At 40.6% G+C, this 11,804-nt stretch overlaps 2 protein-coding genes across 3 annotated transcripts in view; one reads left to right on the top strand and one right to left on the bottom strand.

Annotated features, from left to right (window-relative positions):
- LOC122633003 overlaps positions 1–11,804 on the bottom strand; it is a 172,870-nt gene that overhangs the window by 102,300 nt on the left and 58,766 nt on the right. The window lies entirely within an intron of this gene.
- The window catches only part of LOC122632993 (tyrosine-protein phosphatase Lar), a 484,453-nt gene continuing 478,837 nt past the window's right edge, over positions 6,189–11,804 (top strand). For both annotated transcript variants that reach the window (XM_043820362.1, XM_043820363.1), the window contains exon 1: positions 6,189–7,272. The gene's annotated coding sequence lies outside the window, so the exon portion shown is untranslated. The remainder of the gene's footprint in view (positions 7,273–11,804) is intronic.

The raw sequence follows: 11,804 nt of genomic DNA, 5'->3' as shown, positions 1-11,804 counted from the left end.
ACGAATGACGAACGAAGCAGTACGGAAGAGGTAGGAAAAGTCGACGGGGTAGTTAAACAAAGGACGACATTTTCAGCACTGTTCTAAAGAGCTACCCTTCAAGGATAGCTGCCCGAAGGCAGGAGGTCGTCCGACGATAGGACCGACAAAGGGTTGCAAAGACGAGGGATCGGAGAAGAAGTGGGAGAGAGGAGAAGATAGAGAGAAAGAGAGAGAGAGAGAGAGAGAGAGAGAGAGAGAGAGAGAGAGGAAGAGTGCCACAACCTTTTATCGCACCATCCGGTTGCGGCCAAGCAGAATTCCTTTTTCTGTCTCTCTCTCTCTCTCTCTCTCTCTCTCTCTTTCTCTTTTTTTTTTACGAGTGCACTTCGTCGCATATTTTCACGTTTTTAACATTGTTACGCGGAACTACTTCCTTTCCACCCCTGGAAGCACTCTGTCATCCCCCTCCGTTTCCCGTTTTCTCCCTGGAGCCGCCTCTCTACACGGCCTGGAGATCCGTCATGTTGAGGAAAAGGGAGAAGGAAAGAGATAGGACCGAAATGAGGGATAGAGGGAAGGAGAGCCAGGGGACGAGGAAGGATGGATCAAGAGAGGGAGAGAAAGATAGAGAGGGAAAGAGAGAGAGAGAGAGAGAGTCGAAGATACCGTCGTAGGGAAACCAGGCAAGCTCGGCCAGCTGCAATACCGCGATATACAAACTTATTGGCGAAACTCTCGGAAGTTGAGTAGAGCTTCCGGAATTCCAAGATGGCGAATATCCGCATAGCGGATTAACCTGAAGAATACCTTTCGCTAGATCGTAGAAAACGTTGCTGACAAGACGGGTCTGACGGGAGAGGGTAAGAAAGTGTTTTGAAAATTTTGCGAAGGAACGAAAGATAGAGGGAACCATAAGGAGAGAGAAAAAAGATAACAGAGAAGAGAGAGAGAGAGAGAGAAATGGAGATTAATAAATTGAATAAGCGAGGATCTGTTCGCACTTATATTTCTATAATCTTTCTCTCTCTTTTCCATTCATTTGTAATTGGCAGGACGTATGTACGTGGTGGAGAGCCATTTTGCGTGGTGTTCTGCTTGTAAATGGCACTGGTTAATTAGGTCGACCATCTGACGATTCGGAGAGAGGGAGAGGAGGATTCAAGCTCGGCGGCGATAATGGGCCGTATTAATTATATATGTCACGCCGACGTTAAATATTCAGGAAGGAGGAGGACCGGCAGCTAGCACTACTACTACTACTACTACTGCTGCTGCTACTGCTACTACTACTACTACTACTACTGCTAGTACTATTACTACTATTACCTCCACTACTTCTATCCACCGGTAGAAAACGTGTGCGCGCGCAACAACGTCATGTTCTCTCGCTTACCGTCTCCTCTCTGCATTATATAAATCCTCTATTATTTGTACAATGATTCGCCACCTCGTCAGTCCGTTCACTACCTATACTTATGTATATTTATAGATATGCACAGAAATTCATAGCTTGTTGCAATGTCTGAACTCCTCTCTCTCTCTCTCTCTTTCTCTCTCTCTCTCTATCTATCTATCTATCTATCTATCTATCTATCTATCTCTCGCCATCCCTCCCCTCTTTTGTCTATGTTTCTACTTGTCTGGCCAACTGCCCGAAATTCGAGATCGATGCACCTGTTAGGAGAGAAACGTGCGGCGAAAGTAAACTTCGCTCGATCGTTTCTTTCACGACCATGAGAAATCTTCGAGGGTCCTTTATGAAACAATGTGAATTATTATATACAGTAAGAAAAGAATATTAATCAACCAGGAAAATTTTCAAGATCTTTGAGAAAACAATGACTCCTCTTTATTAAGACGTTTATAAGAACCCTTCAATTTATATCTGTGCTTTTGAAAACCTCCGATGTTAAACTCCGAAACCCTTTTTTAATCTCCATCGAGCCAGCTTCCAATTTATTCACTGAATGATTTTAATAAGCGTACTCGTATTTTCTCCGTGAGACCGTGCTTACCTCTCGGAATTCAACGTAGACCGGGGTCGTTCCGAAAGTGAGAAGAAAGCCGTACCATAAGCGATCCTCCTTTGTGAGGAACGACGAGAGGGACGAAGAGGATGGAAAGGAAGGAAATGCCGGATAAGACGAGAAAGGTCTCGGTGGATGATAACCTTCGGAGATATCGTAAACTCGTCGCTTAACGAGCTAAAAAGAGGCCAGCAGAATGTGGAAAGTGGACGATGCAGTTATTTTTTGTGCATCGTATCACACACCTCTTTTCCTTTTTCCTTCCTTCCTTTCTTTCTTTTTTTTTTTTTTTCAAGCGACAATGAGAGACATTCGGCGAATGTATGTAAAAACAGCTAGGCATTGTGTCGCATAAATCGATTCCATTAGTCTTAATGGCTATGGAACGATATCAACCTCCTACTCTGATACACCGAAGAAAGAATAGTAATAGGAGGGGTGGTGGGAGAGGGAGGAGGTTGGTCGAAGGAGGAAGGAAGAGAAGGAAATAAAGGTGGAAAATGCGAATCTCTCGTAAAGAGATATGTTCTAAAGAATGGAAAGGAAGGAAAGGAGAAGCATCGATTTGCGAGGTGGATTCTTGACTTTCGAAATATTCATGCTAACCAGATCTAATTCGACTTCGTACAATTCGTAGGTGCATACGTAAGAGAAGGAAGAAACGTGTAGGTACGCTTTGTAGAATGCTGGTCTCGTGGGATGGGACGGGACGTAAATTGGAAATATGTTCTGAGTTATTTCTTTGAAAGATCTTCTTCTTTACAAGGAAGAAAGAAAGAAAGAAGAAGAAAAAAAGGAAAGGAAAGGACAGTACGGATTCTTGTAAGAACATAATTCGCTTGACTTTTGGGGAGGTCTTTGATATAATTCCGTTTTACGATTTTCCGCGTTCGTATATCGGCGAAGATAACAATTCAAAGGATTGTTCGGTGGGACAAACAATAAGGTCGGAGAAAGATTTCGTCTTGATCACTTCAGAGATACGAGATAGTCGAGATAAATGATTTCGCTCTGATTTTTAATATAATTTAAATCCACGAATCTCTCTCTCTCTCTCTCTATTTTTTTTCTACGTGCATAATATATCCACAATATCAAGCACGGGAATTTTACTTCTCGTTGATAGGAGTCTCCCGTCGTCTCTGGTTTTCTCATCCGTCTAGTTACCTACTCACGTTGGATACCCACACGTTGAAAGAGGCGTTGGCGGTGGTGTTGACGGCAACGACGACGACGACGGTGATGGTGGTAGTGGTGGTGGTGGTGGTGGTGATGGTGGTGATGGTGGCGGCGGCGGCAATCCCCTCAAAGCTTTCGCACTGGTAGCGTGGTGTCGACGCAAATGGATTCCTCGGGAGTTGATGAAAAGCTTCTGGAAAGTGATCGAGTTCCTACGCGATTTTACGATCCCGTGTGTCGGATTTCAAGCTTAAAGGGAGGCGTTACCCACCCTCGAAAACGATCAGATAACAGATCCGATTCGTGGTTTTACAAACTTTCTCGAAGAGGAAGGAGAGAGGAGCTCGAAACTTTCTACCTCCTAACTGCCACAATTAGAGGCCTCGAATTCATTTTGATCGTTCCTAAAGTTCGATGGATATCTACGAGAACTACCGAGATCTAAGGAGAAAGTTTTTTTTTTTTTTTTTTTTTTTTTTTTTAAAGATACCTATCTACTACTACTACGTTTGGGATTTAAATTATCGAACTTTGAAATTTCTTTCAATTACGAATCCACATAAATATGTTATTAGAGGGTTTATCAATTCCAAAAGGTATATCTGAAAATCGAGAAACCTATATTCCGGTGAGTAAGTAATATACATAGATATATACTATACGTACACACGTGTACGATCAGATTTCTTTCATGGCTTCGGATCTTCTCTTCCGTCGTTCGATGGTTCGTGTTCTGCGGTACTGCGAGTCTCCTTTCGAAACCTGAGAGTCTCGCGAGAGCCTCTTCGATCGAGGAGGAAGGAAGAGAGTCGAGAGGGTCGTGAGATAGTGACTACGAAATGGCCTGAGGTGATGCGACAGCCCCACATGATTCGTAATAAATCCATTATTGAGTTTTGCATCGGCCGACAAAGTTCTATATCGATCCATCTTTCATGTATTTTACGAGGTCTATTCTAGACGTTCCTCTTTGAAATCGTAAAACCGTGTAATATTATATCTAAACGACGTTGAAAATTAATGGTAAGTAATTAATAGAGATTTGGAATTTGTTTCGACCGATAATCCTTCAAATAATCCGAAACGTTCGAGAGTCTATCAAGTAAGAAGAAAGTTCGATATAACTTGCGTACATTCGTGTTTCTATATATACAGACATATATATATATATATATATATGTATGTGTGTATACACTATACCGTTTGATAAAAGTCCGAAAGTATACGTAAACGAAATGCGTATTCGCATATTGCAACGACACGCTCCGAGCGTCTGGAGATTCTGCGGATATCTTTTCCTTCGCTTTCGAGAGAACTCGATGAAACTAGTCCGATATTAAACTTGGAGAAAATCCGGTATAAAGTGTATTTTCTGAAATTCAGCAGAAAGGATTACATTGCCGAAAGGGATTAAAACTATCTTCAGACTCCGGTAAGTTTCGCTTAGTGTTTCACTCTTTCTCTCGTTTCTCTCGTTTCTCGACCTCCGCTTCTTCATCGTCGAATAACAACTCTCAATCGTAAAGTTCTTGGTTATCCGAGACAAATAAACGGTAAAATATCAGCTGCGTGAAACTTGTGTTTATGACAAAGATCGAGAGAGAAATAGTGAAACGGAGGAACGGAGAAAGAAAGAAAGAAAGAAAGACAGATAGAAAGAAATGAAGAAATAAATAAAGAAAGAAAGAAAGAAAGAATTCAGTTCACTAAGAAGAGCCCTCTCTTCGAGATCGTTCCCTCCCTCTTCTCTATCGTTCCATTGCTTGGTGGGCCGTGGAAAATGAAACACGTGTTTCTGTCTTCGTATCGATCGAAATTCCAAGCTCGAACGTAAGCAGACTTGCCGCAAAGATCTTTCGGAGAATTCTCTTAATATCGAACATAGTTCAGCTTTCAATGAAAGACCGACCTCGAGAAACGAGCTTTTTCATATTAAACGAAATTGACTATACTTCATCATCGATATGAACTACATACGTTTATGCAAAAATTACACGAAAGTGTTCTTTCCAAGCAAGAAAAAAAAAAAAAGGTGGGATCGATCTTTCTTTTTTTCTCTTCGTTTCTCCATCCTTCTCTTCCCTTTTTTCCTTTTATAGAATCGTAAAAGTTTACCGAACAAATCCTTTCCACGTTGGTTCTAAGGAGAATATAATACGCGTATCGGATAAAAAAGATTTATGAACTTTGAAACGATTCACGGGCATCGGCGCGAATATTGTGCAGATAAAAGCAATTAGCATAATTGCCCTATGAAGTACGAAACCGATGTAACAATTATTCCGTTGAGAAATTATAGCTTCTCTAAAGGGAATAACATTATTGGCCGACGTTGTTACACGATCGTAACAATAATACCTTCTATTTCAGCGCGCGTATTTTGACGTTATCCAGACATACATATGTAGACTCTTATGTATGAATATATTCACGGACACGCACACATACACACATATATACGCGATAAAACAATTATCGATTCGATATTTACCACAGCTATGCTATACGTTCGAGATAAAATCACGTCAATTAATTCCGATATCTCGCGTCGAGCTTTAAAAGCATTCCATATTTCCTTCTTTCTCTCTGTCGAGCGTTCTTATGTACCCGGCGAGGTACGACCTTGGTTTCTGAAATTGACTTAATAGAACGACCCGAAATCATCGAGTGTGAAGGAGAACGGTGTGCTCGAGACAGAGGCACTTTCCACCCTCGTGGGTCCGGCATCATCCACCGAGCGATTTTCTCGACCACCCTGTATAATCGCACGACGACGACGACGACGACGACGACGCGTACTTTCGTACGATACGCACACACAGGGTAAGAGAGAAAGAGAGGGAGAGAAAGAGGGATAGATAAAGAGAGAGAGAGAGAGAGAGAGAGAGAGAAAGAGAGAGAGAGAGGAACTGAGGGTGAGAAAGAGGGAGAGTCGCGAGAAAATCCGGAGCATGCGCTCGACGTACACGAGTAGCCGAGGGTTGCTTTTGGATTCAGTTTAACCCCAGCGCCAGCAGGGGTAAAGCGCGTTGAAAATCTTCAATACCACGGCAACGTGTTCGATCAGTGTTCTTTTATTCAATGTCATATTATTTTAAAGACGATATAAATAATCACCTTGACAACGATGTCGTAAATATATAAAAGGAACGAGTTTAAAGAAGGGAGGAGAAAGAGGGGTGGTGAAAAGAAATTTTCAAAAAAAGTGCCGATGAGATTCGAGATCTTATCTCGAGAAAGCACGTGGGATACTTCCACGAGTTTGTTGTACGTAGTTTTGGATTCGCAAGGAAGAAGAAAAAGAAGTTGGTGAAGAGTACGTAAAACTTTGAAAAAGGAAGGTGAAACGAAATAATACAGGTTTTACGGAACGGAGGAAAAAATAGTTGTACTCGTTGTGTGTATATATATATCTGTGTGTGTGTGTGTGTGTGTGTGTGTATGTATATATATACATACATTTACATATATATCTATATATATATATATATAGATCTCTCTCTCTCTCTTTCTCTCTCGTTTCGGCTGACATTTTCTCGTGGAGTTTCGCGATTCTCCATGTGTGAGCTTTTTTCGAACGCCTTTGGGCTCAGCGTACCGTACCATCATCCCTTCTGTCGTCTACCCGTCGAGGCACAAAGCGTGGCACGTTGAGGGAGAAAAAAAAGAAAAGGGAAAAACGAAAAAAGAAGAAATAAAGGAAGAAGAGGAGAAAACAGAGAGAGAGAGAGAAGGTACCATTTTCCTACCTTTTCCTCTATCTCTCTCTCTCTCCTTCGGTCTTTGTCCCGTGGTGTCTGTGCCAATCGCAGTGGTGGTTGTGTCGTCGTTGGTGCTCTAGTAGTAGTGGGTGCTTGTGCTCTCGTGCCACGAAAACGCACGCTCTCTCTATCCGTCTGTCTATCTGTCTGTCTGTCCGTCTGTCCGTCTCTCTGTCTCCCTCTTCCGTGGTGAACGACTAGGTGAGCGGCGCGGAAAAAATGCGGTGAACCACCGCACTAAAACCACTTCTCCCCCTCCTTCACTTCGAACCGCTTACTCTCTTGCGCTACGAAGGATTTCTCGAGCCAGCACGTCCATTCAGGTGAGTAAAGTTACCAAACATTTTTTCACCCGATAATCAAACTTCTCTCTTGTCCATTTCTAAATACATTAGGTACGTTCTAACCTTTCAACTCTACGAATATTTCTTTCTCTCCCTCTCTCTCTCTCTCTCTCTCTCTTTCTTTTTTTCTCTCCTTTTTTTCTTTTTCCATTTTTTTCTCTCTTTTTTTTTTTTCAAGCCGACACATATCGCGGTCGCACGAAAACCGCAACCACTCCCGATTTCCGACTTTCGTTGGATTTATCCGCGGTTTTTTCTTTCTCTCTCTCTCTCTCTCTCTCTCTCTCTCTCTCTCTCTCTGTCTATTCTTTTTTCGTACCTATGTATCCCAATTTTGTCTTTCCTCTTCTCATCGTTAGTAAAAATACCGCAGAACTTCGGAGACCATTGGCGATTCATTATTCAAGGAAATTAGCGTAGCGTAGTACGGCGGAGAAAACGAGAACACGTTCGTCTAACTCTCATAAATTTGTCGCCCCTTTTTTTCTCCCGTTCGACGTTTCACTCGAACTCCTTCTTTCTATGGATTCTCTCTCGTTTAATATTACTCTTGGGGGCAATGTACTCTCGAAGGTTAACGATCAATTCGGCCGAAGAATGGAACAGAAAGAAAAATGGTGAAAGCGATTTGTTTCTTTGTTATCTTACAACTTTAATAGTAATTACGTATCGTTTCGTTTGATTAATTTAACGGAGAATGGTATTATGTATCGTTGCGAAAGAAAAAGTACAACGAAAAAGGAAAGAAATAAAGAGATGAAAAGGGAAGAAAAAATACGAGCCAATTATTTTACTTTAATAACGATTATAAAATTATCCTGATCACTCGAATACCAGAAAGACATAATTTCGTGTAAATTGAGTTACAAGATTAAGTCGAATAAAGACAAGGAAGAAGAAAGGACAATGGGGGTTGAAAACTATCGCGGCTCATTTTCTCTTGGCGAGACAATCTCAAGTTCGGGAAGTGGTCGTCATTGTCTCCGATTTTAAAGGAGACTCGCATCGAGCTGCATAACTTGAACTGCGCAAAAACCTTTCAAAAGATCTCGCTCCATTCTCCTTATTTCATTCTCCTTGCGCGATAATTTCATCATCGGTGCGAAAGAGAGAGAGAGAGAGAGAGAGAAAGCACTCTTGTGCTTTCTCTCTCTCTCTCTCTCTCTCTCTCTCTCTCTCTCTCTCTCTCTCTCTCTATTACATAATTCTGTTATAACGAAAGTACAAACCTTTGTAATATATTTACAACGTGACGTAGAGCGTCATAAACCTTTTCAACGCGACATTCGATTCGATGGAAAAATTATATTGCTTCGACAAAAAAAGAAAAAAAAAAAAGAGAGAAAGAGAGAGAGCAAAAATAAATAGAAAAGAAAAAAAAAAAAAAAAAAATCTTGCAGCACGTCGTAATATCGACCGATCCATATATTTTTATAAATGCCTTGAGAGTTCAAAGAAGTAGTAATAAGAGTCAGAGAGATAATTAAAAAGTAGCTGGCAATAAAAAGATCAAGGAATCGTCGTGTTTCATTAAGGATGCTTCGTCAAACGAATGCTCCACCTCCGTTTGTTTAATCCTCCCTCTGCCTTCGATTATGTGCCCCTTCTTCTCTCTCTCTCTCTCTCTCTCTCTCCCCCCCCCCTATTTTCTTATCTTCAAAAGGAAAAAAGATATCTTTTACGAGGCAAACAAAGATCTCGTAACATCGAGAAAACCCTCCTAGCAGAGTACAGTCAACTCTCGGTGATCTCGATGGCAGGCATTTCAAATCGTTTGTGTGGCTTAATGAAAGCTCGTTTTGGCGAGACCAACACGCACCGAGTTCCCTCTACTACCAAGTTAATCGCTGATAACGGGCGCGAACTAACTTTTTAAGCCGGAGATATCGAACCCTCCTGCACCCACTCATCCCACGATCCCCCACCTCCGACCATCACGTTTCCACCCCTCTTTCCATTCTTTCCCGTCTGTCATCGACCTTCCGGCACACTACCCCGTTTCCGTCGAGAATCGGTTTCGTATCTACATCCGACCTCGTAAGCTCGATATGCCGAGATTGCACGGGTTGCACCCCTACCCTCCGCTTCATCCCTTACACATCCTCCTCCTCCTCCTCCTCCTCCTCCTCCACCTCCTCTACTTCCTCTACTTCCTCTACTTCTCTTCTACTACCCGCAGTCTACGGTATTCTACCGATACGAATGAAAATGCGGTCCAAACCCTCTTCTCTGTTTCTCTCTACCCGTCTATCTCTCTCTTTCTCTTTATCTTTATCTCTCTCTCTCTCTCTCTCTCTCTCTTTCTCTCTCTCTCTCTGTCTGTTTCTCTCTTTCTCTGTGTGTATATACTCCTTGTGTTTCAGCATTTCCAACAGATAATGATTCTCTCGCTCTACTACCGTCGGCATTCTTCTCTTAACTTTTGTATCCGCGTTCTCGTCGATCACCGAACGATCGACTTTGCTCTCTCTCTCTCTCTCTCTCTCTCTCTCTCTCTCTCTCTCTCTCTCTCTCCCTTTTTCTTTCTCTCTCATATATTGTATTGTATATATAGTCGAAAAGTATTGATGTCAAGGACCCATATAGAGAACAAACTAACGCCAAACTGGTTCGATGAAAAACACTGTGCGTCCTGATTCATCAAACAACGAACGTTATTTTAGATCTTTTTTTTAAGATATAAAATAATTAAAGAATAGTAAATTTTCAGGAGACGTGTTTAATACGATAGTAGAACGATTCAAAATATTTGTTTCTTTTTTCTTTTCGTAAAACGATTTCATAGATTACAATCATTGTTCAGAAATCGTTGTTAAATATCCGACCAGAGATGCAAATTTTACTGTTGAAACGTACCTACATATACACACATACGCACACACATATATAAACTTACTATGTAAATCTTGATAGAGCAAAGAAGATATACGGTATACAGAAAGCATTTCTCAACAATAACATGGAGAATTTTACTTACCGATTTCTCTTTAATATTTTCTACGGTATCGGCTTTTCGACTATGTCATATTTTATCTTTCCGTTTCGTCGCGTCTCTTTCCTTTCTTAGAAAAAAGAAAGCAAACGTTCGACGCGAATACGATGATGCTCCTTCATCCAACTCGATTTGTTATTCGATAATTAAAAAAAAAAAAAAAAAAAAAAAAAAAAGACAAAGTATTCTCGTTCTCATTGTGCAATTAATTATCGACAGGAGTATTTCTGGCGAACGTCAGACGATAGATTTACTCGTGCTACTTAAACACAATCCCGTTGCATCGAATGTGTCTTACGACGCATTCGAGATGCGCGACACTACCTAGCAAAGGAAGCTTTAATTAACATCATTATGGTAATTAATCAGACTTACGCATCAATCGGCTTCGCTATAGCTAAAGATCTTTAACGATCCTGTTGCGCCACACAGGTAAAGGAATTCTTGATGAATTATGTGAATTATTCACTCATTCGCTCTTACAAGAATGGTTATTAGTACAAAGAAGAAATGAAGATAACGAATAAGAGAAATAAGATGAGAAAAGAAGAAAATTCAAGGATAGGTTTCTTCCACGGCTCTCTTTCTCTCTGTCTCTCTTATTTTTTACACTTTTTCTGTGTAAAAGAATTCTTCGCCTTGTTTCCTACAGTAACATACTTTCTAGATGTAACACATACAAACGCGCGCGCACACACGCATACACACGTACTTGGGGTGGACTAGACGTTTCTCGATCTTCGGTCACCATGGTATAAAAGAAAGTAATCCCATCTGGACTTGCCAGCCGTAGTGAAACACTTTGACCAACCATCCTCGCTGTACCCTTCGTTGCTATATTACTATGGAAACGAGATAATGTTGCAAATACACTCAGCCTTGACCAATGTAATACAAAGGTACGAAGAAGATATATATTATATATGTATATGTGTGTGTGTGTGTGTATATATATGTATGTATGTACGTATGTATGTATCTATATATGTATAAACCAAGTAGCACAGAGCGACGACGGTCTCCTTTGTGCCGCCATCATCCAAAAGTATAATAATGGAGGGAGAATGCAATACGACGCAAGTTGGACTTTCGGGTATTACGATTATAATCGTAAAGCCTCGTACGCCAAAGACTAGCGATTGCATCGGACTTGAGGGAAAAAAAGGAAAAAAGAAGAAAAGAAAAAAAAAAAAAAAGAAAATTAAAATTTCCAAAGTAGATGTTTAACTTGATTGTTGAGTCTATATGGAGCGTTAAAATGAACTTCTAAAACTTGAAGGATTTAATTAAATTCTTTTGTCAATAGAACGAATAAAGTTCTATCCTTGAACAGAATTATTTTTCTGTTTATATATATATATATATATATATATATATATATATATATACACATACACATTCACACACACACACACACATATATACAATACTTAACATCAATAAAATATTGCTAAGATTAATTTAAGCTATTACTATATATATATACACACATACACACTCTTTATGTATACATCCCGAT

This window comes from Vespula pensylvanica, chromosome 11, assembly GCF_014466175.1.
Source record: "Vespula pensylvanica isolate Volc-1 chromosome 11, ASM1446617v1, whole genome shotgun sequence".
In the NCBI taxonomy this organism is placed as follows: domain Eukaryota; kingdom Metazoa; phylum Arthropoda; class Insecta; order Hymenoptera; family Vespidae; genus Vespula; species Vespula pensylvanica.
This window is presented reverse-complemented; position numbering and strand designations above follow the sequence as displayed.